This window comes from Haemaphysalis longicornis, unplaced genomic scaffold, assembly GCF_048455015.1.
Source record: "Haemaphysalis longicornis isolate Haplotype H1 unplaced genomic scaffold, Haemaphysalis longicornis Haplotype H1 scaffold_5, whole genome shotgun sequence".
Classification (NCBI taxonomy): Eukaryota; Metazoa; Arthropoda; class Arachnida; order Ixodida; family Ixodidae; genus Haemaphysalis; species Haemaphysalis longicornis.
In genome coordinates, this window is record NW_027526385.1 from 52714280 (window position 1) to 52738680 (window position 24401).

At 46.6% G+C, this 24401-nt stretch overlaps 1 protein-coding gene across 1 annotated transcript in view; it reads left to right on the forward strand.

Moving 5' to 3' along the window:
- Nucleotides 1-2406: 2406 nt before the first annotated feature.
- The window catches only part of LOC144138217 (uncharacterized), a 95015-nt gene continuing 73020 nt past the window's right edge, over nucleotides 2407-24401 (forward strand). Inside the window, exon 1 of the mRNA XM_077670403.1 lies at nucleotides 2407-2671. The gene's annotated coding sequence lies outside the window, so the exon portion shown is untranslated. The remainder of the gene's footprint in view (nucleotides 2672-24401) is intronic.

Sequence of the window (24401 nt, forward strand, 5' to 3'; positions counted from 1 at the left end):
GCGCCGTGATCTTTTGGTGCTCTTAGACCCCACCAAAAGGTGGGCCCGTGAAAGACTAAGGCTCGCACTCGTTCATTATAAAAGCCTGACTGTGCGCCCTTGTTCTAATCTCACCCCAGAACACGTAATGGTAGTGTGAGAGTGGGTGCACTCTGAAGTGCACTGCAGAAGACTATACGGCATCAGCAAAGAAGGTGCAGCTGTGCCGCTGATCGCAGTTACTTCAGTTGTGATTGCTCGGGAGTTAGTATTCCGTGAAGTGGAAAGCACATTTGCTCTGCCGGTAGTTAAGGTGAAATCGTGTTTTGTGCGAAGTTTCAAATTTACCAAGTTTCTGCCTGGGGCCCGAGCCAGGGAATTGGAATTGAATTGAATTTTATTGATCAAGCGTGAACGTGAAACGTGAATGGGTACAGATGCACACTGGGAGGTCCCAAGGTAATAACCGCAGGCGGGATCTCCCATGTTGATTGTAAAAAAAAGAAAAAAAAAGAGAGTAATCATCAAGCAAAACTATAATACAATGTCAGCAAATAAACACTCAGCATAAAACAGACAACGATGAATACAAAAACCAAACAAAAAATATTGCAGAAGGAGGAACACTAAAAAACAAAACAAACAAAAAACTATTAGTTTTAACTCAATGGGCAGTAGCTTTTGACGAAGAATAACATAAACTGCGGAAAGTTCTGCAGAGTTGTTTTACACTGTTCATGTTCAAATTGGCTCCTTTCTCCGTGAAAAGTATCACTTTTCTGCAATGTTCTCGCCAGGTTACTGAGCGGTCGGCGTTTTGAGAAAACACTGGTGATGGAAGTGTAGGTTTACGGTAGTTCACGCTTACGTCTGTATGTGTTAAGCGGTCTCAAAGACATAATATAAAATTGGTTCATTAAAAAGACTACTCTGCGCCAATAACAATCGTACCGATTTGGTCGAAAACTTCGAACAAGCAACAGAGATATTAGAAGAAATATATGAAGCTGCGGCGACTCCCACGCCACTTTACGGCGAACTATTTATGACGTCACAAGATCTTTCTTGTGTGATTGGCGGCTGCTGGCCTAAGCCACCACTAAGAAAAATGATTGGACGATTGTAGCGGGGCCTTCAAAACCTGCTTGATCGTATCTTACGTGCAGTTAAGCCGCTGATAACGGTGATTTTTGTGCGGGCCCGTAGCACGTCACTGTGCCGCGAAATGATCAAGTGTCTCTTTATAAATTTTGTTTGGGATGAAAGAATGGGAACTAGTATTGACAAAGCACTTTGAAATGATTGCGTGAAAAACAGATGCAGACGAAAGTTGTAGTTATTTGTGTAATGTGTCTCTACGTTTAGAAAATCAGTAGTCATTAGAAGCAAATTTTTAATTATAGTGAAGATATATCGATGGTTAAAGCACTCTGCTAGTTCGGGAAAAGTTTGATGTACGTTTTACAAACAACTTCATCATGGGTTAGAAGGAATAGCGTTACTGTTACAATCAATGGGTTTTCGTTAGAATATTTATTCTGAAGCCGCCAGATTATTTATCCTAAATTTTGGTTTGGAATATTCATTTAGCCTAAAAGCCATGTTGCATCCCTCCAAGTACGAAGGAAACATTTCTGCCCATCTCCTTAACCAACTTCCTAATAACCAACTTACCCTTGATAGCACATAGTATTTATCACCACATATACATTATTTATTTATAGTATTTATGACGTTGGCGACGCCCTATCACCATGCCCTAAACCCCAATCTTAGTAGACAACACAGGTTTAATTTGTCGTTCTTTCAGCACAGAATATTCAGATAGTATGTCTCTTTTGTTATGATGAGGATTGTTTTGCTTCACTTTATACCGTCTCCTTTTTCTTGGATTAATTTGGTTTGCGACAAATTGACTCCTGTAGAACATTTGAGGTATTTTTGAAAGAGATGCACTAAAACCTTCATCGCTGTACGCGCACTCAATCAGTTCGGAGCGAAAACCACACAGGTCACCTCCCACGCCTTCCGCTATCAGAGATTACAACGACATGTTCGAGCGCTCTGATTTTTACTTTCTCAATTTTTCACCCAGTGCGACCTTTTCTTATCCTAGTCGCACTCCTTTTTTCGTCCACCCCAGAAAAAAAAAACGCGGGAGTAAGAAACGAAACAGAACCCAAAAGCGACCCCTCCTGCGACGCGATAAGAAACGCAAAACAAAAAGGGAAAACTACGCGCGCGTTACCCGTCGGCGAAAACCCCGCTCGGAGCCCCGGGCTCAACGTAGTCTGCCAGGTGGTCGCTGACGTCATCCCGTCCCCGCGCTCTCATTGGCTGCGAGGTTGCTCCGGGGGCGCCGCCGGGGCGCGGGGAGCCCGGGTTCCGACGCCGCTCGCCCGCTCCGTCCGAACTCTCCGTGCGTGTGTTGGCAGCTGCCGGTGCTTGCGGAGTCGTGCGTTCCGGGTCGCGAACCGCGGCCCACGGCGCTTTCGTTTCGGTGATTTCGACAACGGAAAGTGAGGAAAACGTGGGAGAAAGAGACGAACGGAGCAAAGGTGAAAAGAAAAAAAGCCAAGCAGCCGGGAATCGGCGCCGAGACCGTCGGGCGAAACAAAACGTCAACGTCGCCGTCGTGGATCCCCGGCTAACTCGAGCCAGCTAATCCACTATCGGCAGCGACGCACGTCCGGTGAGCTCGAAACCCCTTCCGCGTCAATCCGTTTTCTTAGCCGCTACTACCTACGTTGGCAGCATCCGGCGTGGCTGTTGTCTGTCTCGTCACCGATAGCTGATAATGTTTGTTTCAACACACTTTTTGCTTAGTTAAAGAGGAGGGAAAAAGCGGCATGTTGTGGTAAACGGGCGGCAAGCTAGATCTGTCAGAAAATACCGACGGAATGCCGATCAGAAAGAACTCAGTCACTCGTCAAAACAAACCGTCGTCCACCACCACTGGACACTTCTAATTAGTTGTCTCCTTTACTACACTAATCTTATCCCCCCATTCTGCTCGTATCTTTGCATGGTTATCAGCGCCGAGTCGTAGTGTAGCTGTTTTGCGGACGCGTCGGTCACCTGCCACGTTACACGCCTAGCCGCTCGGGCGACCGCAAAAGTAGCGGTCAACGCTTCGGAGGAGTTGTTTTCGCTCTTCTAAAATAAACGAACTTTTCGACTAGATTTCTTTGCTCCGGAGTTATTCGTTTTCCCTGTTGCTCGCTCGTCGCTTCGATAATTTTTAAGACGATACATATTCGGTTATTCATTGATGCGCATAAATGTAAAACCGTAAGTTGTTAGCGCTTTATCTTTCGCGCTTTTGTGACTGCTTCCCGAGAGTATACGGCCGCGGTCGTGCCAGTTTAATCCTTCCGGGGTTTCGAGCGCTGGGACGGAAATTGACACCTGTTGCTCGCGCGACGTTTTCTTGCTCTTGGGCTCCGCTGCTCGCTGCGCCAGTGGCCTCAGAGCGTACGACAGGCTCTCATGCATCATCTGACATGTACGATCTATTTTTCTACTTAGAGTTTTGGAATCGATCAGCCTGAAACATCTCGACAGCCTGTCTTGAATCGTTCTTGAAGTATCGAGACTGTTCAATGTGTCAGAGCGTCGACGTGGGCTAGTTGGTTCCGGCTAGTTGCTGTTGGTTCCACTACTTAGCGCAGAGAGAACAGGAACGGAATAGCAACACATGACAAGCTCTAGTCCTGTGTTCAGGTCTAGCGCTTGCCCTGTGTTCTTCCGTCCTGTTCTCTCGCGCTCCAAGTAATAATGGTCAATGTGTATTCGTGTAGTTATGCGAACAGCACGCCAGCCTTCAATTCAGTGTTTTCAAATCTCCCGCCTGACAGTCACTGTACAAACATTACGCACAGACGCTCGCACCGATCTTAGTTGCTACAGCGGTCATTACGCACGCACCTGTTGAAACTTCCGGGCCTGTTTGCAAACTTGCGCTCTCCAAGTCGCTTATCAGTTTCGTTTCGCAATGCGGTCATCAGACATTGCGCCTATGTTGACATTTTGTGTCAATCGCGACGTGTTTTCAATGTCGTTCAACTCGTACGACCTACGCCCTTCATTCACTGACGCCGGAATTCGAAGCACCTGTTGATGCCGCCGCTAGACGCTATCTTCACCCTCTAGCAAGTATTCCTGTTGCGGCAGGAGAGGGTTCAACATTTTAGGGGCTAGCTTTTGAAAAGTTTTCTTTTTTCTTGCAGAACAGTGGCGGCTATTGTATCTGCTCGCGCGATCAAAAATAGCAACAAAAGATCCGAAACTTGTGTAGCATCAGGAGTGTCTTAGAAGAAAGTATAAAGGGGCCGCAAATACAAGATATGTCTTCGTTCTACTTCAAAGAGCTACCCTTCGTAACTCCATCAGCTCCATTTCAGCCACAAAATAATTTTTAAGCTAAAAAACAGAAGAGATATTAACATCTTTAAAGTTTTCCGCTGCAGTGACGTATATCTGCATGAAAAACGTAGTATGAACCAACACTGATAACAGAGCTATCAGTTTGTTAAAGGGACCCTGCAACACTTTTTTCAACTTCTTTTGGAACCTTAAGTGCTTGCAGACCATAGTCACACAACACACCCAGAACTTATATTAGGGGATCGCAAAGTACCGCAGCCAAAAATTACTGCTCTATGCCCATCAGATTACATGTAAACTCGCTCAAAACACTTTCTCCGTCTTTGCCGGTCTTCACGTCTTCGACGGCTTGGATTACGTCACTAAGGCCATGTAGCGGCCGTTGGCCGGTTTTCCTTCAGTTGCAGCAATGAACGCTTTTCGATAGCAATTTAAGAAATAAAGCCACTAATACAAAGCAGAAATGGAAGGCGCATCTGGTGCGACGAGCCAATCACGCAGTGACGCTCCGTGCTGGCGATAACTGTAGCTTTCGCAGTGCTTCCAGACGCGAAGAAAAGAGTGAAAGCGCTTATCGAAAGTGTAACAGGTTCCCTTTAACGGCACGCTAGCATTCGAGTGATACGATAAAACAGCACCACTACAACCGTCCAGTCATATTCCTTGGAAGTGGCATTGGTCGACGGCCTCCAATCGCGCGAGCCAAATTCTGTGACGTCATCGATAAAGTGCCGATAAGTGGCTGCGAAGCCGCCAGTGCTTTGTTTGTTTTCCTCAATATTTAGCATCGTTGATTTAGGCTCGTGATAATATTGGTATCATCGTTATCGCGGCAAAGCTGCCTTTTAAGGAACCCAACTTGTATTAGTGGAGAAGCCCCTTATGGGCTGGGGCTGTTGGCGTCTCCTGTCATCGTCGTAATCGTTGTTAGTCTCATGTAGTCACGGTACTAAAACACCGGGACACTCGTTTACGCCTCGCGCTGGAGAGCTTCGTGCTCCCAAGACAGGAGACTTTTGCAGCAAAGCTGTATACCTCTACTCCCCAACGGTTTTATCTCCGCTGGCAAAAAAAAAAAAAACGCCAAGGCGCCAAGAATACACTTTTACACTGCATGCTTCGCCCCTCCCCAGGTTGCACGTTAGGGGAGATGGCCCGGGATTTTTTTGTCTTCATGGCCCTTTTAACTGTTACTCGAATTTCATAACATTTCAGGGTTCATAACGCCCTTAAATGTGCGTCTTTTGGTGATAACGATAGACTCCCAGCAGATGTACTGCAGCATGGTATGTTTGCGCTTCGAACTCGGTCGTATAAAACAATCTCTTACACGACCGTCGCTTCACCAACGTTCCCTCACATCATTTTAATGACTGTCTGTTTCGATTGCCAGCGGATTCTAGTACGTCATGTGTGCGCCGACCCTTGAATTACGGCACGTCCATTCTCTTTTGTTCTTTTTGTTCGACATGTCATCGATGAACCGCAATTGATGCTTTTAAAAGCTTCCTGCGCAATAGAATATTCCAAGCTCTCCTTTGCGTGCTCGCTTACGGGTGTTAAACGATGGTTATTTGTTTATTACAACAACAACCTGGAGCGCTCGAAAAAAAGACGAGTGGGCGCCATGATTATTAATGATATGCTCCGGTCGTAAAAAGGCGTAATTGCGGCTTGTTTATTTTACGATTCGTTTACCGACAACAATTTTAAGGCAGTGAAAAAAAGAAAGACGGGTCATTGTAACGATCAGAAAAGACGTACAGAAAATGTAAAGTGTAGCCGTCAACAACTGTGACACATTGTTCTGTTTATCTCATCGCACAACTACAGAGAAGCCAGACGATGGAATGCTATCGCGGCGCTAGTGTTCCTCTGACTCTCCAGTAATAACGGCATTTTATAAAGCACTGAGGGCAGTTGTCAACCTTGGTTGATTACGTAACGAGGGAAAATTAGAGGACGGCGCGTATATTTTAGGCTCCCTGCTTGTCAGACCTATTGGCACACTCTTCTTTTTCACCAGAAAAATAGCATCCAGAAATTGCTTTCCTTCGCGCCATCCTCCTCGCCTTTTTGGTGACGTCAGCTGTGATGGCACATTAGCAAGACTGCGGCATTAAAGAGGCCATGAAGACAAAAGATCCCGCCATCTCCACGAAGTGAATGCTGATGAGAGGGGCGAAGCTAAAATTCTTATCGGTAACACCGTGAAACATTCGCCCAAACATTATATAAAGACTCGACACGTCAAGCTTTCCACCGCTCCGTTTAACAAGCCAGTCGACGACGTCGATGTTTGTGGTGATTATGTAGGGCTTGTTTGGGACGATGAGAATCTCCATGGGTAAGTTGGTGAATTCGGTGTGTGACATTTTAGCCACCTTGGCCGTCGCCTTCTGCAGAGCGTCTTGTGTCGCGTACCCCCGGTACGTGTCTTGAGCTCGCAGGCGACGAACGACAACCTCTCCTTCTTCGTCTTCTCCTTGTTGGGTAGCAACGAACGCGTTGAACGTTTTGTCCTCTTCGGCCAATCTTTGGTTGGCCAATCCCTAGGGGGATCCTGCCACAATCATCATCAATGTGCCGTGTACGGCCGGGACAGGGCCCGAGCAAGAGGAGCTTCGCCCCTGAATATTCCCGGGCCACCTCCACTAACGGGATACCTGGGGAAGGGCGAAGCATGCAGTGTGTAAGTGTATTCTTGGCGCCTTGCGTTTTTGCAAATGGAGATGAAACCGTTGGGGGTAGAGGTGTACAGCTTTGCTGTAAAAGTCCCTGGTCTTTGAAGCACGAAGCTCTCAAGCGCGAGGCCTAAACGAGCTTCGAGGTGTTTTTTTAGTGCGCGTTACGAAGCGCTCCACCGCGAGGCGTAAACGAGTGTCCCGGTGTGTTTGTTAGTACGCATTACGTTCTAGCGCGAGGCGTTTTAGTACCGTGACTACATGAGGCGACGATTACGACGATGACAGGAGATGCCAACAGCAGCAGGTGTCGCCCCTGATACAAGTTTGTTTCATTAAAAATACTGCTTTGTCCCAATAACAACGCTACCAATTTAATCCCAAACTTCAAACAAATAACGGAAATATTTTAAAAAAATCACTTTACTCAGTGGGGACTAACAAACCACTTTCGGGCGATTTGTCCGTGACGTCACCGGATCTTGTTTGTCCGATTAGCGGTCTTCGCCAAAAAAACAATGAACGGCTGATGGAGGTTGGGTCTGTTGTTCTATTTGATTGTATCACTTGAGCGCTAACGGGCAGTTACACAGTGAGTCTATTCGATTTACAGTCCCGGACGCACTGGGGACTCCTCGAGAAGCAGTCGAGCATCCTTGTCTCCCATACATTCCTATGGCGTGTTGAATCCTGGAACTACCCGCAGACTATCCGCGGTTAGTTCGGGTCTGAGAATGGAATAGCCCCACTGGGAACTATGTTTTCAGTGCTGCCCCGTAATGTCACTCCCTTCCATATGACGTCACTGTAGCGCGAAATTTGAAAGCTTTTCACTATTTCTTGCTATAGGCGAAGAACCTTAAGAGGTGGGGTTGCTGGGGTGTACTGCCGTCGTCGTCGTCGTCGTCGTAATCCTCGTCTCATGTAGTCACGGTGCTAAAACACCGGGAAACTCGTTTACGCCTCACGCTAGAACTTAAAGCGTACTGAAGAAAAAACACTGGGACACTCGTGTACGTTTCGCGATGGAGCGCTTCGTAGGGTGCACTAAGAAAAGACCGGGACACTCGTTTCCGCCGCGCGCTAGACAGCTTCGTGTTTCAATTCAAAGACAAGAGACTTTTACAGCAAAGCTGTATACCTCTAACCCCCAGCGGTTTCGTCTCCGTTGGCAATAATGCCAAGGCGCCAAGAATACACTTATTCACTGCATGCTTCGCCCCTCACCAGGTTTAAACAGTAGTGGCAATGGCCCGGGATTTTTTTCTTCGTTTAAAAGACGTCTTTTAGTGCTGGTGTGGAGCTTAGTGAGCTATGAAAGGCTGGTTCTGAAAAATCGAACAAAGTATTATTTTCTCTTCGGGACCCTTTTGAGCATGTAAATGCCCATACGGCAAGTGAAAGCTTTAGGGCTCTCAAGCGAATGCGAAAAGTCCCGTACTGCCTCTACCCTTTGTATAGCGCTATCACATTCACATCACAGCCCATGATTTTTCGTGCGGAGACGTGGAGTTATAAAAAAAGTTTCATGACGGGTTTGTCGTTACGAGCGTGGTCCGTTTAATCCCAACTCATCACGGGAGGCGGAAGAACCCTATTCAGGGCAAAAAAATAATTTTTTTTTCTGCGACGTGTAGTCGTTCACGTCGTCCGTATTTGGAGACAAAAGCTCATACGAGCAAAAATCAGCAGTCACTTAATTTACCGGCCGTCTCTATAACGGAACATTTAAAAAAATCAAATCGGACTCGCTTCTACGAAATTAATTGTTTTGTTATTTGAAGCGTTTTTGATGCGTATTTTAGATTTTATTCAACCGTGTCCTGCAAAGCGGGGAGATCGCGATCGCTGCGAGCTTTTTACTCTTTGTTTTTACATGGGTTAAAAACCCGTGCTCTGTTTTTGGTTCCCGGTGACGCCCACGTACACGTTAATACAAAAGCAAGGATTCGCCGGTAATGAGAATACGGTGAGATGCGTCCATACATGAGCAGGCCTTTCTTCTTGTTCATTCAGAGTTCTCCATCGAGAACAACGATTTGAGATTGCGAGAGCATCGTCGATCCGGGTATACCTAAACCGCAAAATGGTACTAGTGTTAGAACTATGACGTAAAACGAAGCTACCGATCTTCCGTGCGTTAGCGCCTATGGAAGCATGGTTAGCCCTAAAACCCTATGTATCAAGCGGATCAATCGCCGCGCAGTTGATATACGCCGCAGACGGCAGCAGCACTAGCTCCAGCCGCTCTCTAAAGCTGCCTCCTGCTGAACTTCTGTGGAAGCTTCAGAAAGATTGCCCGCGTATCTGCTCGCTTCGTTGCAGATAAATACAATAGTCTTCTTCCACTCCTGCCACGTAACTGCCTCTCCTCCTCCACCTCATCCTCAAAGGCCTCTCCCATATATCTCCAAATGTGCCGGTCCTGGGCTAACTACAAGCAATTTATCCCCGTAAACTTCTTGATCTCATCCGCCCACCTATCCTTCTGCCGCCCTCTACCACGATTGCCTTCTCTACGGATCCTGTCTGTTACCCTTTATGACCAACGGTTATCTTGCCTTCGCATTACATGCCCTGCTTGCCCACGTCCATTTCTTCTTCTTAATTTCCACTAATACGTCCTTAACACGCGTCTGTTCCCTGACCCACTCCGCTCTCTTCTTGTCCCTTAACGTGACACCTACCATCTTCCGTTCCATTTCTCGCTGAGTCATCCTCTATTTAAGTTGAACCCTCTTAGTGAGCCTCCAAGTTTCTCCCCCGTAGTTTGGCGTCGTAAGACCTCAAACCTCAACGTTAGGCCTAAGGTCCGACGCATTCCCGATGGTTGCTGCTAGTAATTTAAGAAAGTGCTCTATGCCCACGAGCTATACAGATACGCGCAATCGTATATGGCACAACGCTCCGCACGGAGGAATAAACGCTGCTTCAGCGCGATTTTTCATTGTTGGCCCAGCCAAACCGTCTGTACATCATAAGATCATAACCTTAAGTGCCTCACTCTCCGAAAAAGCGTAGATGTTGCTGTTGTCTAGTAAAGAAAATGGCCGCCGCCGCGAAGAGTAAAACATTAAATTCATGGTTTGATAAAATGGGATTTGAGCCTGGATCTCCACAGTAGCAGCCCGATATCAGCTCGGATCTTCACAGTAGCAGCCCGATTCGCAACAGGTTAAAATGGGATTTGAGCCTGGATCTCCACAGTAGCAGCCCGAAGCGCTACCACTCCTATCTCCTTTTTTTGTCTACCGCGTGGTATTTATTGCACTGTCGGTCAATGTAGGGAACGATGTTTACAACACATGTTGTCACGTAGCCAAAGACGACGCAGCTGTCTTGAAGGAAAGGCAAGTTTATTTGAGCGAATTTGTGCTCCTCGAACTACGCAACTAATACACAGGCGGTGAAGCAGCAGTCAACAAAGTGGCGTGCGCAGGCGAGTGTCGGTGAATCGAATGCCGCGGCGTCTGCTCTGCGGCATTTATCTTTCGCCGCACGGGTGTTTCTCTAACCGTCGAATTGCATCAAACACTGTAGATAAAAGAAGACTATTCTTGGCTATTGGCGTTAGGGCGAAACATTCTCCCTATCAAATGAGATAATCCGTGCGGCATAAGAAATAGAGAATGGAACATGCGTTTCAGTCGGGACATAGATAACACAGCCCGACGAAGCCGGGTGGTAAAAGCAAAAACATAAATAAACAAACCTAATGCATGGTTCGCGGCAATATTTACAACTATGCATACATTCACATGAGTTGAATACAAGACGAAAAACAAAACTAACCACAATAAACAATTAGGTACATTTGGCTTAAAACGGGGGCAACAGTGAACAACTAATAAGCAGGGTATACCAATCAGGGCGAGAATTTCGTTTTGATCGTAGACATCTACACGTTCCAGGTGGACGAACAAAAGTTGTCGTCGCTTCTTCCTTCGTGGCACATATGCACTGAGGAGTTCGGCCATGAGTCTGGATCTCTGAGAGGTTATTAGACCCGCCTCGCAAAATTCACGAAACTACATATTGAACACATAAAAGTTGTAGAAAAGTGCGTGCTACGTGATACCTTTCGGAGCGTGATGGCACGTGAGTATACGACAGGTGCACACCAGCCGCGCCGAACCGTGATTGTAGGGAAGCTGTGGTATTTACCAGACTGCTTGCTGACGTATTTCGCGCCATAAGAGAAAAGAACCCTGTAGCAAAAAAAAAAAAAAAATGAAGGAAGCTCACGCTAACGCGTAAGACTTGAAGGTAGCGAAGCTGCACGCAACCTTCACGACCATCACGACGGTTTAAGTTAACGATTGCAGCCGATTTGCTTCTTCTTCGCTGTCTCAACGACCTTTACTCCATCATTGGTGCTATAAGTGTGAGCTTTCATCATTTTTTGGAATTGATTGCATATCACCTTGGAAGATCGTACGCTACGACGTGTCTTTCTCGTTCCGAGCAAGTGTTGCCACGATTACGGCGAACGCTGGAGGTTGTTTTTTTTTTTTTTTGCCAATCTTGGCCATTCCCCCAAAGTGTGGATGCTTGGCTTGACAAACGCGCGCCGTGGACGCTGGGCGGTCGCCGCGAAGCACGCACACCCACCCGAGCGCTCAGCATTTTCTTAATTTTTAACTGCCGGGTGGTCGCCGCAATCTTGGCCAATCTCTCTAATTGGATACGCCTGGCTTGACAAAAGTGCGCAGGGGACGCTGGGTGGTCGTCGTGAGGCACGCGCACACGAGTGCTCGGCATCTTCTTCGTTTTTTTTTAACTGCCGGGTGGTCACTGCGAGGCACGCCATCATGTGCGCGCGCTCACGTGCGCTCGGCATTTTCTTTTACTATTTTTAAGTGCGGACACGAAAAATAACGATGCGCTAAACAGCTTCGCTGTTAAAGTAGCCCGATCGGAGTAATTCGTTCCAAAAGACTTAAAAACGACAGCGAAGAAAGAGACGCAAATATGATGCATTAGAAAAGAAGTGGGATGATTGGAGCCATAACAACACTGCCGCGTAATTGTTAATAAGTATCATCAGTCTTTCGCCTTCAGAGCTCGTAGGCCGACTTTGGCGTCCCGAGGAATTTTCGCCGAGGAATATGTCTTTTATCCGCAGCAGAGGTAACTTTTAGCTCGCATGTGTGAATGACCTCGGCGGCGAGTTTCGCGTCGCAGCTGCGCGTAGAGTAAAACGTTTTATAGTTCTGAGCTAAATGTCGTCTGAGTTCGCCGAGCTCCGCCATTTCCGCGATGCAGCTGATTTTCCCCCCTTTAACCTGTATAGCGGTGATTTTACGAGTCGCAGAAAAAGAAATGACAGACGGTTTGGCTGCGACGAACCGTATCGTTGAAAAGCGGCGCACGTTTCTCCTTATAACGAGACGTTTGAAGCACCGCTGAGGGTACGGGCTGCCCTGTGCGTGTACAACAGTTTGCTAGCCATCAGAGAACACACACATGATTCAGATTCAGAATAGGGTTGACCCTCGTAGTGATTTATTTATTTATTTATTTATTTATTTATTTATTTATTTATTTATTTATTTATTTAATTAACTTCTTGTCTGACTGAAAATATTCACTTGATTAACCGTTTCACATAGCATTGTCCGTCCGGTACGCCTTCGCCGGTATGTGCCACTGTCGGCGGGCTTGACTTGAGTTTGAGAGGACATCTGCGTTGCTCAAGATGTGGGCGCGAAAGCGTCATCGTCACAATTTTTTGCGTCTTTTCGTCCGTCGCTCCTTCACTAAGACTAAGAGGACTGGTCAACCGCCCAGGAGGGGCCTATGGTTAGGCTTGACACTTGGCAGCCATAGGGTTAAGCTTGACAGCCTGCCAAAGCAGCGCCGAGAAACTCGTTTATTTTTCCTCCTCCCATTGTCAAACCAGCAAGTACACTTTGACGGCGTTAGACCATAGAGTTTCATACTAATATATACTAGAGGGAAATCTGGCGCCACTGTCTAGGAGAGCCCCGCTTCCGCGAGCGTGCCGTCATGTACCGAGCAGGCACGTTCCACTTGTCCTTGGCATGGCTCACGAACAGGCTGAAAAGTTGGCTTTGGCTGCAAAAATGCAACAATATTGCTACAGAAAGTTAATCGAATTTGTTCTATTATTATAAAATTAAAGCTCCAGAAAGATTTATTTGTCAGGGATTATTTAGAAGCTTCATGGAAGATGAACAAAAAAACAATGTTACCCCTTTTGGCTTCAAGACGAGAAAAAAGCCATGTGGCTAACCAAGCCAAGGAGGCGAGGAACGTCGCTAGCTGCAATGGCGCCGCCCACGGCGGCCCGCGAATGCAGCGCCAGATTTCCCTCTAGTATATATTAGTATGAAACTCTATGCGTTAGACCTCAAAGTTAGGCCTAACGTTAGGCCTAAAGTTAGGCCTGACGTCAGGACTGAAATTAGGCATAAGATCAGGCTGTTGAGTGGTGGAAAAACTTTATTTTGAGCCTGGTGATGTGGGAGTGGTTCCTCAGTCCAGGAGACCATGGGACGACCGTGCTGTCTCAGCCGCGGACACCAGGAGTTGCTGCGCATCCAAGCCGGCGCTGGTCGTCCGGTCCTCCCACAGCTCAGGGAGGGGAAGGGAAGTGGGTAAAGGTGGGAGGGTGGAGTTATGTGCGCACCCCAACCTCATGCCTACCCGCGTCTCCAGCAGTTTGGCTGGCACCTTAGCTCCTGTTGCGCCGTCTCTAAGGCTTCATCTTACACGTGCTTGTAACGGAAAGCCACAATGTCTGCGGCAGCGGCGTGTCGTCGGCCAACGAGCGCGCTCACCCGTAGGAGGGTTCGCGCGCCCCTGGAATTAGTAGAGTCAGACCACGCTGCGTTCGTAGATAAACCGGCTTCAGAAATAAGCGCCCCCATGGCGTGCGCTCTACATGCTAAATCAAGAAAGGTTGTCTAGGAAAAGGGCGTTTTCGCTATAAAGTATCAAGAAAGTTAAAAATGTGTCCTACTAATAAGGTCAGATGAATGAATTCCTGTTTTGTAGAAAGTCGCGTGCAAACCTTTCTATCAAGTGGGCTGTATAAGAGCAGCGTTAAGTAGAAAAGTTTTGGTAAAGCTTCCAAGGAAAAGTTTTGATTTTATTTTCTTCGACGCCGGATATTCAAGTCCTGCATGGCTGCTGGTTCGCACTAGGACATTGATGTCGACAGCTAAGTTGAGCTTACGTCGCTCGCTGCTAGAACTGATCGACAAGCATTCAGTTGAAATCATGGCTCGAAAGAAGTTCGTTTACACCGCCGGCAGAAAAAAAATGATCGATCGAATTTCTTGCGCGTTCTTCGCCAAGTATTATTTTTTTGTTATCAATATCTGAGGTGGTTTTTTTTTTTTTTTTGGTAATAGCAAAGGTCAGCATAGTAGATGAAAAGTTCGCGCTATCTGTTGGAGATGAATTAATGCGTTATTTCACCCGGCAGCACTACTTTAGTGAATGCACGTGGGTGTGCTTCAACATAGGTTGTGAATCGCTGACGTTTTACCCAATGTCAGTCCAACTGCACCCCTGACCTAAAACAACAAGTCATAAATCTGAGCTGAACCCATCCGGTAGGCCGTTACGAGCTATTGTTTTTTTTTTTTTGTTTTTTTTTTTCACTGGCGTCTACGCTCTTTCCAAAGCAAACGCGTCCTTCTAACCCTACACTCATCGTTATCTTCTCGAAGTCCAACAGCAGCGCAGACAAATTGTCAACATTTCCAAGCCCAGCCAAGCGAATCCAAGCCCAGCTTTTGTCAAATGTCAAGCCGTTCCAAACAACGACATTTGGCATTAACGCTGCTTTCAAATTCCTTCTCAGGCATCTGGGGGGGAAAAAAGTCTCGGCTATTGAACTCATCGCCCACCGAGAGTAAAGCGCAAGAGAGACGACAACCTTGCTTCGATCCGGCCATTTTGTTTCCCCGTTATTCTTGTATTATTGTCTGAATATTTTGTGCAGCCGTCTAGCTCGTCCGTCGGGAGTTACGCAACGTCTGAAACTAGCACCCAATTGCTAGTTTACGCAACTTAACACCATGTATTCGCAGTGGTAGCCTAAAATAGCCTGCTTGGACTGGATTCAGACGGATAGCGCTGGAAGGGAAAAAAGAGCGCGAGAGCGCGACAGACTGTTCACTGATTAATCGAGAGAAGCGCGGCAATTTTGGAAATTCTGGAGCAAGACGACAGCGTACTAGCGGAATGTCACGCACTGCTGAGGGATATAGGTGTTGGGATCTATTGTACGAAAACCATTTTTAACTAAGTCCAAATTGCACGCGACGTGCCATTATGATGCCAAATCAATCGTGGACCGTGGCGTGCTTACAACGCGCACACGACACGCGGACAGGAGAAGTTTGCATTGTTCAGCCCGCTGGTAATTGATTACGTATGCTATACTCTATGCGAACTCCTGCTGTTGGCTCAGAAACGCTGCTGTGTTTTATGTGCGTGTGTCTGTGTGCACGCATGAATGTGCAAGCGCCGTCTGCCTGGCTATGGATGCGTGCGTGTACCTGCTTGCGCGCGACTGCTTCTTTAATTTTTTTTAAATATATTCACAATCGCTGTTATTCAAAACTATTTAAAGAAGTAGGCCCTGCAGCGACCTTTGCGGAGCTTTTTGGCTCCAGTAAAACAGCTACAATGCAGTGCAAATGTGCTAAAAAAAGGACGAGAATTTGAACAGCGATCGTGCGACGTCATGCGAAATGTCAGTGCAGCTAAGATAGCATTTAGACATTAAGTACGAGACAAAGGTGCCGCTATCTCAGATGTATTTCTAGGCCGGCCCTTTCTCCCACGCGAATTTAAACACGCACTACGCCACGCGCCTTCCGTAAACGCTCCGCGCCGGCTGAGAGCAGCGAGCGCTGGGGCCGAAGTGACGTCAGTGGGTCACGTGAACAGCGCTTGTAGCTCAGCCACGCTGTGGCCGCGCCTCCTCAAAAAGTGTTATTTTCAGGCGCAGGTCAGATAAAAGTACTACCAGTTCTGAATCGTATGCATCTTCGGACGTTGCTGGATTTTCTGTAACCTTGGCTTTAACAAAAATAGCTTTTGCGAAAGATGACACTCTTTCCACTGACATCCTCGTAATACCGCAGTTGCACCTGCTCTGAAACAGAGTTTCCTCTCATTTCGCGCGTTTTTAGAGCGACAGCTTTTGAGGGCATGGTCTTACGAAATCCTGTCTCGTCCGCGGACAACTCGTGGTCTCTTACTAGCGTCCCTGTAAAGTGTGCACCACTTGACAAACAACCTTACTGTGGGGAAGCAAGCTTTACAGCGACGGCTCTTCGTGGCTTAGCCGCTGAAACCGTGAATGGGAATTTAAAGCGTTGGCTGTAATTAGGAGAAAGAAAAAAATGATAATCTTTTGGGGCAAGGTTATGCTCGGATATTGGACGAAGGTGATAATGATACCGATGATGACTGTTATGATTGTTTTCGTAAAAGAAATACGGGAGATCAGGCACTTGTTGTACAGACTTTTCCTGATTACGGACCTCAACGATGCTTCCACTGGCATGAAGGATTTCAATTGACCATTGCGACATGACTTTTGTAGTGAGCTAAGCAACTGCGCGCTGCCTACGAAACAGCTTTCACAAAGTCTGTAACAGGCGTTTTGTTATATTTCTGGTTACTCTCTATTTCGTGCTTAGTCTTGTTACTCTTAACAGTTTGCCTTACGACAACATGACACAGTGTTTATTTTTTGGAAAGCTGGAATGAGCACAATCTCATTGGATCTTTTAATGGTGGTGTCATTGCAAGTTTATAGTAATGCAAGTTTATAATCAACCTTTTTTGTAATGGTCATCGTTTTTTCTCTCTGTGGTTTGACGTTCATATAAGACATAAATCCTAACTTTTATTCGGCTGCAAGAGCTTGGTTTTTATTTAAATAAAAAACATCGGGTCCCTGTAACAATACAGGTCATGGTAGGTACGTCAAAGCACAGGCGAAAACTATCGTGATAACCACTAAACTTACTGAAAAAAAAAGCAAATTAAAACGAAGAAAGACGTAACAGCTGTTACATGTTCACGGCACTCTGTTTTCTTGATTTCAAAACTTCTTATGTAATAGCATCGAGAATTTTTCACTTGAAAGACTCTGAAGGTATTAACTTACAACTTCGTGTATCATCAACAACAGCTACCAACAATTTGCAATAAACTGCGAGGTTGCGAGGATAATAGCGAATGTGCCATATAATTTCCACACGCCTGAATTCTTCAAGGAGTTTAAAATAATTAAAGTTAGCAATTACTGCGAATACCGGTTGGCCCAGTCATAACTTGCAGCTATAAAAAATAACCACCGCTTTTACGAGGGCCTAGCGAAGTTAAAGAAAAATATTATAGCATACAACACACGCAGTCCAGACATATGGTATACTCCTACACCCCACAACAACTACGACCGTCAATCCTTAACTTTCACATTACCCAGACTGCTGAATAACTTTACAAGTAACTCAATTGAGATCGGTAAACTCTCTAAATCGGCTTTGAAAGAATATTTCTTGTAACGCGTGTTATATATCTGTTGTATTTTTGTTGTTATAAATACGTGTGACATGCACCTGTTGAATTCATTTTGCTGTTTCTGTTGCCCTGCTAACCATGACTGTTAAGCACATTTTGTTACGCTTTACTTGACACGTGTTTTCATTTTTTTCTCTCTTTTTTTATTTCCTCCGCTGTATCTTTTTATCTGTCCGACCCATTGCTGTCAATCACATGGCGGGCAGCCGGCTCGTCAAGCTGCTCTGTGCAGCTTTTTGTGGCTGCTCCTTCCCCTGTACCCATCTGTAAGGCAAATAAAGTTGATTTGATCCATTGATTTGATTGATTGATTATAATTGAGGACATTATTTGTCTTGTTAAGAGAAAACCTCGCCGTCCTCACAAACCCATTGCAGGGAAATGGCACGTAAATTCTTATTGGCTGTGACGCTGCTTGCTGCTCCGTCGGGCGCTACTTGCTGCGCCACTCACTAGATGGCGCAAGCTGCCCTAAGGCGCGTAGTTTGAACATGGCGTATTGGAACGCTTGTCATGATACGATTGCCGTTATTTTCGTCGGCGCACTACACTGAGCAACATAACTCAGCCACACACTCAGCGACATGTAGTGCCCTCGCATTTACACATCATAAGAATTGCTTTTGTGCGCCTGTAGTGTTTGTACAGAACTCTTAAAGGAGCCATGAAGAGAAAATACAACGTCGTTTAATATGAAAGAACTAAGATTCAGTATCTCACTCAGCTCCATTACAGCCGCAAAAAATGTTTTGAACGAAAAAAAGCGAGAAGTATTTAAAAACTTCCAAATTTTGCGCCACAGTCACGTGTTATGAGCAAGAATGACGTCATACGGGCCAACAAAAAACATCATTTTCAGTGCGTTAACTGCACGTTAGCATTCAAGTGATGCGGTCAAATAAAACTAGAGGCCCCATTACAGACGTCCAGTCATGTGTCGTCGCGACAGCTCAGTTAGGCGGCCGCAAATCGCACAAACGAGGTTCCGTGACGTCATAGAAAAGTTGCGGGAAATTGGCTACGGGGTCGCGACTGCTTCACACGTTTTCTTCAATATCTCCGTTATTTGTTCGAAGATTGCGATGATATTGGTATCACTGTTATCGGGACTAAGCAGTATTTCTAATAAACCCAACTTGTATTTTGTCTTCATGGCTCCTTTTAAGGGCACACAACTCGAGACCTTCATTTTTGAACGTTGAAGTTCTCGCTGTGACGCCTATTTTCCACAAGCCACAACCCTCAAATATTGGCGTAACGCCACACATCGGTTACGTAATTGGCGTTATCCGCTCGGCTGCACTCAAATGCTGGAACGATCACGCGAAGTTTGAAGTAGCTCCATCACTCTTCCTATTAAAAAGGTTCAATGCTCCGAGGTCAGTGTAAGATTTGTAGAAAATTTTTGCGGCATTTTCACTCTCGTGTCCAGGAAAAAAAGCATCAACGACTAAACCTTAATTATTGTTCTTTCATTCGTTAAATATTAGTGTTTTATTAGACAGGCAATAATTTTTATTTCTAGTATCTGCGGTGTGCTCTCGCTGAGACTAGTTTTCACCGGAAGCCTTAAAGTTAGAAGCAAGACAAGGCATTTTACACATGCCTTTTGTCTTTTGTCCGCTCTGCCCATGACTGCATTTTTTTTTGTCAGCGACCTCAAAGAGCGCTTGTCAATTACCCGCCGCGTGACATTAAACGGCACGCCGAGGGCCGCGTTACTTTAGCGCACAAGTAAATTCTTTATGCTCTGCCATTCCCGTTGAATCCCCCTGACGCACGCCGTGGCATAAAAAGAATTTTTTTTCCTGGAAATAAACGCCGCTTGAGAGCATACGGCGCTTTTTTTTTCTGCACGTTCTTCACTAAGCCCCAAGGGTCTTCTTCGTCAGCCGCGTTTCTAAGGTTCAGTTCAAAGGTAGGCCTCTTGATACTACGCCGACGCGATGATCGCGCGAAAAGGCGAAAATGGCATGACAGAGTCTTCGAGTAAATAAAAGTGAGGGAAAAAGAGTGACTCAAAATATACGCTAGTTTCCTTTAAGAGTCTGGGGAATCGGAAGTGCTGGCGGTGCGCTTGCTTCTTGCGTTCTTACTGTTGTTTTTTACTATGTATCAATACTTTAAGCCTTCTCAGGCTCTTACAGGAGCCTGTTGGTACGGCCTGTACTGCCGGAAGGCGCATGCCGGGGCGAATAACCAAAGCGCGCCTTGCGAGTGTGGGCTGTTGAAAAATGAACTGAGTGGGTATCAGACTAGCCAGCTGCCAATATGATTCTGACAGAGGTATGAATTGAAAATTTAACTCGTCTATCGCGCAGTCAGTCTTCCGGTTCGTGTAATCAATCAATCAATCAATCAATCAATCAATCAATCAATCAATCAATCAATCAATCAATCAATCAATCAATCAATCAATCAATCAATCAATCAATCAATGGCTACATTGTGCTCCGCGCAAGCACTAATGATGAGAAAGCGAACTAACTATATAAACAGAAAACGGCAGCCTGTGTTATATCTGCAGTTTGGGTTCGTGTCCAATTAAATTTCGGTGTGTGAGGACATCTTTACCCATACTACGGCGGCGGTATGGCTAGCCGCAACTGCGGTCAACTGTGAGACTCCTTGTACAGGTCCTCCGCTTAAAATAACGTTTTCGAGAACGCTCGCTGTCTGTCATGGTGTCGATGTTTTAGAATGCCCCTTCTTTTTTAGCAACCTCTGGTCAGCCGAGTCAGCTAAGGAGCTTCATCATGGGCCCGCTCGTGCCCATTTCGTAACTCAAGTTTGGGCTCATCATCATCATCATCATCATCGTCGTCGTCGTCGTCGTCGTCACATTCACCATCGGCGTCATCATAACGGTCATCACCATCGTCTCCGCACCATCGCCATCGACTTCTTCCCCATCATCAGCCTGTTTGTGTGAGCTGGAGGACGAACGCTAAAGGAGCCATGAAGACAAAACAAAAGTTCGGTTTATTAGAAAGACCGCTTTGTCCTTATAAAAATGACATCAATTTTATCACAAACTTCGAACTAGTAATGGAGATATTAAAGAAAACATGTCAAGCACTGGCGACTCCCCACTCACTTTCCGGCAACTTTTCTATAATGTCACAGAATCCTCCGGCAACTTTTCTACGACGTCACAGAATCCTCCGGCAACTTTTCTATGACGTCACAGAATCCTCCGGCAACTTTTCTATGACGTCACAGAATCCTCCGGCAACTTTTCTACGACGTCACAGAACCTAAACCATCGCTAAAACGCATGACTGGACGATTGTAGCGAGGCCTCAAGTTCCCTTTAATCGCATCTCTTGAATGCCAAAGTACAGTGAACACACTGAGAATTATGTGCTGACCCATATGGCATCACACCTGCCCGTAACACGTCACTGTAGCGCGAAATTTGAAAGTTTTTCAATACTGCTGTTTTTTCGGTTAGAATGGAGCTGAGGGAGGTACTAAAGCCTAGTTCTTCTTAATTAAATCACGTTATATTTTGTCTTCACGGCTCTTTTGATATCGGGTCGAACTCCACACATATTCAAGTTCAGCAGAACTGTTTAGAACCCTTTTTTCCCACGCACGCCTACAACAGACCTTCCCAACAAACTACTCATGAACTGCAACCAACGCGGCATATTCCAGCTACGCGTCGCGTCGGTGTTAAGTGCGCGCGCAACGACCGATTAATTCGCTTTCTTTCAGTGCTCCGCCGCGCCGCGACACAATTTGTTGTTGTCGTGTCAACTTGCGAGAGCGTTGGTGAGTGGCGTCGCCAAATGCGACAATGTCGACCTCTCAAAAGACGGATTTATTTAGCTCGTGCGTCACTACTCCCGTCGCCCGCGCGTATGCGCTGGGGAGTCGAAGCTGGCGCTCGTTTTGCATCGAAGCGTGCACTGTTACGAACGGGAATTACGGACGCTTGAAGCGACGCTGTCAGAAGCCCGCGTGTTGCCCGCGCGGGCGGGAAACACCTAAAGCGCTTGCAATAATTCCTGCTTTAGACGCTTCGTGCGAGCTGTGGGACATTCATTATATTCAATGCGGACACTAGCGAGTGCAGACTCGTTCGCCATTTTTTAAAGCGAAGCTTTGTATGACTGGGCGAAAGGAAAATCGGGCGGTCCCGTGTACGCAGAAAACTCCAACGGTGCAATCTCATGCGCATGGGAGAAAAAACAGGTTGAAGATGAGTTGCGGGTAAGTGGGGAGATATTGGCTGGGTTAATAGATGAGCACAGGACCGGGATAATTGGAGATTAATGGGAGAGGCCTTTGCCCTGCAGGAGGCATAGATAGGATGATGATGGTGATGATGATTATGACGGTGACAGATGACGTAGGTACACTTTGCACTTCTACGGACACTGGGGAGAGGTGACGGCACATTGGAGGGTACAGCAGAGCGCGCCCGCAGCAAGCTACTGCATGAAGAACAGCTCAAGCGACAACGGCGGGGGCGGAGCGTATGGAGCCGCACGTTGCAGCTTCGCTGGTTAACCGTCTGTACAAAGTGCATGGGCGCATTTCTTGCTTTCCCTCTTTCTTGTCTATCTCCTTCTTTAGTTGATCTACTTTAACATGACGTAAGCGGGCACTTTCGAACTATTAGGTCCCCGTCAAAGGCTATACCTACTCACAACATTGCTTAAGTAGCGAAGCTTCTCGACAGCCGTTGCGAAACCCTCCTCGCACGATTCTCCGCGACGACAGTTGTGACAGGTCTCCTGCAGTCGTGTCTCCCGAACACACACGCGCGCGCAGAGACGTAACGCGGCTTTAAGCTCTTGAGGTTCTCCGAATCCACGAACGGGCGAGCACACCCATAAAGGCTTAGCACGCGTGAGGGCGTCAGTTTTCATTCGCATCGCGTGCGCCTCACGGATTTCGCACCGACGCTTATGAGCAGCTGGTTGTGGAGAGAAGGGGCGGCGTTCATATGTCTCTACCGGAAGGACCCGAGAGCGGCACTTGTTGCGTGCTTCGCGAACGCCAGGAACGCACGCACCGGCACTCGAGTGTATTCCCTAGGCCCCGGGAAGAGTGGAAGTGGTTAAGGGGGGAGGGCTAGGGAAAATGGGGGAAGACGTGATGTTTAGGGATGATTCGAAGCTCGAGGGAGTGGAAACACCTCCTAGATAATAGCAGGTTCATTTACTGTTTTCTCGGACCAGGGGAGATAATTCAAGGTTGACAGGAAGGGCTAGTGAAAAGAAGGGATAAGCTGAGGTATCGAGATGGTTCTACACCTCTTAGATAATAGTAGGCCTCTTCACTGTTTTCTCGAAGCACTGGGTAGCAGTCGAGGTCAAAAGGGAGGGCTAGAGAAAAGAAGGGATGAGCTTACCTTCGGGGATGATTCGACGCTCCAGGTTGTGTAAACACCTCCTCGGTAATAGTACGCCCCTCTACTGCCTCCTGTCTACTTTCCTCCTAGTTGTTGTTTCGTAACCCGTCCATGCCTTCTCCATTTCCAACGTTAGTCAAACACGGCGTAACAGAGACCTCTTCGTCGATCTTTGAGTGGTGCTAGCAGACAGGAGCCCTTACCTTTTCAAAGCTGTCGGCTAGGGGCAGATGTCACGCCCAACGCTATAAATTGTCTTTGTTGTCGCAGTCGACCGTGTCGTTTCATCGTTTCATTCACGCGGTCGGGGACGACGAACGTGGGCCATTGTGTGTTGTCAGTTGTGAGCGTCGTCCCCATTGGGCGTTGGAGCACTAGCCTATATGGGCTGCCTTTTTCAGCGGTTCAAGCGGTGACGACGAATGAAAGGACCATTAGAGAGGGGGAAGGGTGATATACAGTTGAATGCGGTGTGTCAAACAACGTCAGCTTGTGGTTAAACCTGTGTATTAGAGGGTCTCGCGAGTGAGCTACATATTGAGCGAGATTTTAAAGCGAAAGCTTTCTTAATGGAACCGATGGCGTACTGTCGAAAAACTAATGCATTTCCTCATAGACCATTTGGTAGACCGAAAAGATGTGATAAGATCTCTGGGCACATGGCGCGTGCGTGAAAACAGACATCCATCGTGGCAAAAAGAATACTCGAAAATCGCAAAAAAATAAACGGTTCTAGATAAGATAATATACACGTATCGATCATAAAGAAAGAGTAAAATAGTATACCTTCATCTCATAAATCACGTACTATCGGTATCATTTACATCGTTCGTAGATGTGTTTACTTAATGCGTGAAAAGTAGTTGCATTGGTTCGTTCTTCGTTTACTATTTGGGTCTTTCGAGGTTTGACGATCGACTGGCCGCGCTTTCAGCGAAGCTTGGACGAACTTAAGCGAAGGTTTTGACGCCCTTTTGATGTGAGAAAGCTCCTGCGCTTCTCTCAACTTCCTTTAGGAAGCGGTGGTAATTTTTGGTTGCCGACGAAAGTGAACAAAGGCTAAGCGTCACGCCTGTTATGTTCGAGTGCCCGCTCCGTTCAGTGTACCCTTGACGTGATTCGGAGCCTTCTCCCTTCTTATCTAATCTTAACTGTCCTACATTTCTTATCAGCGGTGCGTCCTCTGTTAGTAATACCTTAGCGATGTGCGTAATTTGGAGCGCCCCAGTGAACCGAAGCTGAACTATGGGTGCTTCGTTATTCCAAGCGGCAAGCCTGCAGGGCAGCAACCTCCGTACCGTTTCCCACGGGTTCCGCTTACCGAGGGTTTTTTTTTTTTTTTTCGCTGGAGAGATCTTTTCTTTAATGTGTAATTTTTTTCGGTTGCTTTCGGGGCGTTTAATGAGAAATTT